The sequence below is a fragment of the Arachis stenosperma genome, chromosome 3 (assembly GCF_014773155.1).
Source record: "Arachis stenosperma cultivar V10309 chromosome 3, arast.V10309.gnm1.PFL2, whole genome shotgun sequence".
In the NCBI taxonomy this organism is placed as follows: Eukaryota; Viridiplantae; Streptophyta; class Magnoliopsida; order Fabales; family Fabaceae; genus Arachis; species Arachis stenosperma.
In genome coordinates, this window is record NC_080379.1 from 60,674,522 (window position 1) to 60,680,524 (window position 6,003).

The 6,003-nt window shown below is 41.1% G+C and overlaps 1 non-coding gene across 1 annotated transcript; it reads right to left on the reverse strand.

Annotated features, from left to right (window-relative positions):
- Window positions 1-621: 621 nt before the first annotated feature.
- On the reverse strand, window positions 622-729 carry LOC130972301 (small nucleolar RNA R71). Its single transcript, XR_009083489.1, has one exon. It is a non-coding gene; the product is annotated as a small nucleolar RNA R71 (small nucleolar RNA).
- Between the last annotated feature and the right edge of the window lie 5,274 nt (window positions 730-6,003).

A 6,003-nucleotide genomic window follows, 5' to 3' on the forward strand; every position in this document is an offset into this window, starting at 1 on the left:
ATTGAAAGTAGCCACAGTTGATGGTGAACCCCTATACAAAGCTTGCCATGGAAAGGAGTAAGAAGGATTGAGTAGAAGCAGTAGGAAGGCAGGCGTCCTTGAGCCATACAGCATCTTCATATACTTAACTGAAATTCCTATGCACCAATGAATCTACATAAGTACTCTATCCCTTTTATTATTTCTTATTTTATTATTAATTTTCGAAACCCATAAATCAATATTTAATCTGCCTAACTGAGATTTACAAGGTGACCATAGCTTGCTTCATACCAACAATCTCTGTGGATTCGACCCTTACTAACGTAAGGTTATTACTTGGACGACCCAGTACACTTGTTGGTTAGTTGAACGGAGTTGTGAATTCCAATAAAGAAAATAAACAGTGCCCTAAGAGTAAACATCATCAAAGTATAAAGAACATAAGGATCACAATTTCATCCACCAACTGTCAAGACCAATGGGGTTGACCCTGAGGTCTACAGACTTATGCTATTCCCTTTTGCTGTAAGAGACAGAGCTAGGATCTAGTTGGACTCATAACCTAAAGAAAGCCTGAACTCTTGGGAAAAGCTAGTCAATGCCTTCTTGGCAAAGTTCTTTCTACCTCAAAAATTGAGTAAGCTTAGAGTGGAAGTCCAAACCTTCAGACAGAAGGAAGGTGAATCCCTCTATGAAGCTTGGAAAAGATACAAACAATTGATTAGAAAATGTCCTTCTGACATGCTTTCTGAATGGAGCATCATAGGTATCTTCTATGATGGTCTGTCTGAACTGTCCAAGATGTCATTGGACAGCTCTGCTGGAGAATCTCTTCATCTGAAGAAGACGCCTGCAGAAGCTCAAGAGCTCATTGAAAGGGTTGCAAATAACCAATTCATGTACACTTCTGAAAGGAATCCTGTCAACAATGGGACGAATCAGAAGAAAGAAGTTCTTGAGATTGATACTCTGAATGCCATACTAGCTCAGAACAAAATATTGACTCAGCAAGTCAATATGATTTCTCAAAGTCTGTCTGAAATGCAAGCTACACCAAGCAGTACTAAGGACGCTTCATCTGAAGAAGAAGCTTATGATCCTGAGAACCCTTCAATGGAAGAGGTGAATTACATGGGAGAACCCTATGGAAACACCTATAATCCTTCATGGAGAAATCATCCAAATCTCTCATGGAAGGATCAACAGAGACCTCAACAAGGTTTCAACAACAATAATGGTGGAAGAAACAGGTTTAGCAATGGCAAGCCTTTTCCATCATCTTCTCAGCAACAGACAGAGAATTCTAAGCAGAGCCACTCTGACTTAGCAACCATGGTCTCTGATCTAATCAAAACCACTCAAAGTTTCATTATTGAAACAAGGTCCTCCATTAGGAATTTGGAGGCACAAGTGGGACAGCTGAGCAAGAAAATTACTAAACTCCCTCCTAGTACTCTTCCAAGCAATATAGAAGAGAATCCAAAAGGAGAATGCAAGGCCATTAACATGACCCACATGACCAAACTTGGAGAGGAGGAAGAGGCAGTGATCGCCACTGAGGAAGACCTCAATGGACGTCCACTGGCCTCCAATGAGTTCCCTAATGAGGAACCATGGGAATCTGAGGCTTATAATGAGACCATAGAGATTCCATTGGATTTACTTTTGCCATTCATGAGCTCTGATGAGTATTCTTCCTCTGAAGAGGATGAAGATGTCACTGAAGAGCAAGTTGCTAAATACCTTGGAGCAATCATGAAGCTAAATGACAAGTTATTTGGTAATGAGACTTGGGAGGATGAACCCCCTTTGCTAACCAAAGAACTGGATGACTTGACTAGGCAGAGATTACCTCAAAAGAGATAGGATCCTGGGAAGTTTTAAATAGCTTGTACCATAGGCACCATGACCTTTAAGAAGGCTCTGTGTGACTTAGGGTCAAGTATAAACCTCATGCCTCTCTCTGTAATGGAGAAGCTTGGGATATTTGAGGTGCAAGCTGCAAGAATCTCACTAGAGATGGCAGACAATTCAAGAAAACAAGCTTATGGACTTGTAGAGGATGTTCTGGTAAATATTGAAGACCATTACATCCCTGCTGATTTCATAGTCCTAGAGACTGGGAAGTGCATGGATGAATCCATCATCCTTGGCAGACCCTTCCTAGCCACAGCAAAGGCTGTGATTGATGTTGACTGAGGAGAATTGATCATTCAAGTGAATGAAGAATCTTTTGTGTTTAAGGCTCAAGAATATCCCTATGTAACCATGGAGAGGAAGCATGAAGAGCTTCTCTCAAAACAGAGTCAAACAGAGCCCCCACAGTCAAACTCTAAGTTTGGTGTTGGGAGGCCACAACCAACTTCTAAGTTTGGTGTTGAACCCCCACATTCAAACTCTAAGTTTGGTGTTGGGAGGTTCCAACATTGCTCTGAGTATCTGTGAGGCTCCATGAGAGCCCATTGTCAAACTACTGACATTAAAGAAGCGCTTGTTGGGAGGCAACCCAATATTATATTTATCTATTTTCCTTTGTTATTTTATGTTTTCTATAGGTTGATGATCATGGGAAGTCACAAAATCAATTAAAAAAGCAAAAACAGAAAGAAAACTAGCACACCCTGGAGGAAAACCTTGCTGGCGTTTAAACGCCAGTAAGGGCAGCAATTGGGCGTTTAACGCCCAGTCTGGCACCATTCTGGGTGTTTAACGCCAGAAAGGGGCACCAAACTGGCGTTTAACGCCAGGAATGGGCAAGAAGATGGTGTTAAACGCCAGAAATGGGCACCAGCCTGGCGTTTAACGCCAGGATTGGCAAAAAGAGCATTTTTGCTCGCCACTTGGTGTAGGGATAAATTATCCTTGACACCTCAGGATCTGTGGACCCCACAGGATCCCCACCCACCCCACCACTCTCTCTCTCTTCTTCACCCATTCACCAATCACCTCAACACCTCTTCCCCAAAAACCCCTCACCTATCAAATCCCACCATTCTCTTCACCACTCACATCCATCCTTTATAAAACCCCACCTACCTCACCATTCAAATTCAAACCACTTTCCCTCCCAAACCACCCATAATGGTGGAACCATACACCCCATCTCCACTCCTATATAAACCCATCTTCACCCCCTCATTTTCACACATCATAAACACTACTTCTCCCCCTTGGCCGAAAACACAAAACCCACCTCCATCTCCTCTATTTCTTCTTCTTATACTCTCTTCTTTCTTCTTTTGCTCGAGGACGAGCAAACCTTCTAAGTTTGGTGTGGTAAAAGCATTACTTTTTTTTTCATAACCATTTATGGCACCTAAGGCCTGAGAAACCTCTAGAAAAAGGAAAGGGAAGGCAAAAGCTTCCACCTCCGAGTCATGAGAGATGGAGAGATTCATCTCAAGGGTGCATCAAGACCACTTCTATGAAGTTGTGGCCATGAAGAAGGTGATCCCCGAGGTCCCCTTCAAACTCAAAAAGAGTGAATATCTAGAGATCCGACATGAGATCCAAAGAAGAGGTTGGGAAGTTCTTACCAACCCCATTCAACAAGTCAGAATCTTAATGGTTCAAGAGTTCTATGCCAATGCATGGATCACCAAGAACCATGATCAAAGTGTGAACCCGGACCCAAAGAATTGGCTTACAATGGTTCGGGGGAAATGCGTAGATGTTAGTCCGAAAAATGTAAGGTTGGCATTCAACTTGCCCATGATGCAAGGAGATGAACACCCCTACACTAGAAGGGTCAACTTTGATCAAAGGTTGGACCAAGTTCTCATAGACATTTGTGAAGAGGGCGCTCAATGGAAGAGAGATTCAAGAGGGGAGCCGGTTCAACTGAGAAGGCATGAGCTCAAGCCCGTGGCTAGGGGATGGTTAGAGTTTATCCAACGCTCAATCATTCCCACTAGCAACCGGTCCGAAGTTACTATAGACCGGGCTATCATGATTCATAGCATCATGATTGGAGAGGAAGTAGAAGTTCATGAGGTTATATCCCAAGAACTTTATAAGGTGGCGGACAAGTCCTCTACCTTGGCAATGTTAGCCTTCCCTCATCTCATTTGTCACCTCTGCTATTCAGTTGGAGTTAACATAGAGGGAGACATCCTCATTGATGAGGACAAGCCCATCACTAAGAAAAGGATGGAGCAAACAAGAGATCCCACTCATCATGAAATCCCTGAGATGCCTCAAGGGATGCACTTTCCTCCACAAAACTATTGAGAGCAAATCAACACCTCCCTAGGAGAATTGAGTTCCAACATGGGACAACTAAGGGTGGAGCACCAAGAACATTCCATCCTCTTCCATGAAATTAGAGAAGATCAAAGAATCATGAGAGAGGAGCAACAAAGACAAGGAAGAGACATTTAGGAGCTCAAGCACTCCATAAGATCTTCAAGAGGAAGAACAAGTCGCCATCACTAAGGTGGACCCGTTCTTTAATCTCCTTGTTCTTTATTTTTCTGTTTTTCGAAAATTATGCTTTGTGTTTTATTTATGTTTGTGTCTTATGATCATTAGTGTCTTAGTGTCTATGCCTTAAAGTTATGAATGTCCTATGAATCCATCACCTTTCTTAAATGAAAAATGTTCTTAATTAAAAAAAAAGAGAAGAATTGCATGAATTTTGAATTTTATAACAGATTAATTATTTTGATGTGGTGGCAATACTTTGACTTCTGAATGTATGCTTGAACAGTGCATATGTCTTTTGCATTTGTTGTTCATGAATGTTGGCTCTTGAAAGAATGATGAAAAAAGGAGACATGTTATTGAGGATCTGAAAAATCCCAAAAATGATTCTTGAAGCAAGAAAAAGCAATGAATACAAAAAAAAAAACGAAAAAAAGAAAGGAAAAAAAGAAAAAAAAAGAAAAAAATAAAGTCGTGATCTAAGGCAAAAAGAGTGTGCTTAAGAACCCTGGACACCTCTAATTGGGGACTCTAGCAAAGCTGAGTCACAATCTGAAAAGGTTCACCCAGTTATGTGTCTGTGGCATGTATGTATCCGGTGGTAATACTGGAAGACAGAGTGCTTTGGGCCACGGCCAAGACTCATAAAGTAGCTGTGTTCAAGAATCATCATACTTAACTAGGAGAATCAATAACACTATCTGGATTCTGGGTTCCTACAGAAGCCAATCATTCTGAATTTCAAAGGATAGAGTGAGATGCCAAAACTGTTCAGAGGCAAAAAGCTAAAAGCCCCGCTCATCTAATTAATACTGATCTTCATAGAAGTTTTTGGAATTCATTGCATATTCTCTTCTTTTTATCTTATTTGATTTTCAGTTGCTTGGGGACAAGCAACAATTTAAGTTTGGTGTTGTGATGAGCGGATAATTTATACGCTTTTTGGCATTGTTTTTAGTATGTTTTTAGTATGTTTTAGTTAGTTTTTATTATATTTTTATTAGTTTTTAGTTAAAATTCACTTTTCTGGACTTTACTATGAGTTTGTGTATTTTTTTGTGATTTCAGGTATTTTCTGGCTGAAATTGAGGGACTTGAGCAAAAATCTGATTCAGAGGCTGAAAAGGACTGCAGATGCTGTTGGATTCTGACCTCCCTGCATTCGAAGTAGATTTTCTAGAGCTACATAAGCCCAATTGGTGCTTTCTCAATTGCGTTGGAAATTAGACATCCTGGGCTTTCCAGCAATATATAATAGTCCATACTTTGTCCGAGATTTGATGGCCCAAACAGGCGTTCCAAGTCAGCTCAAGAATTCTGGCGTTTAACGCCAGAACTGGCACAAGAATGGGAGTTAAACGCCCAAACTGGCACAAAAGCTGGCGTTTAACTCCAGGAAAAGTCTCTACACATGAAAGCTTCAATGCTCAGCCCAAGCACACACCAAGTGGGCCCGGAAGTGGATTTTTATGTCATTTACTCATCTTTGTAAACCCTAAGCTACTAGTTTTCTACAAATAGGACATTTTGCTATTGTATTTTCATCTTAGTTCTTCTGGTTCCCTCTCTGAGGCCGAAGCCAATGATCACCATTATCAC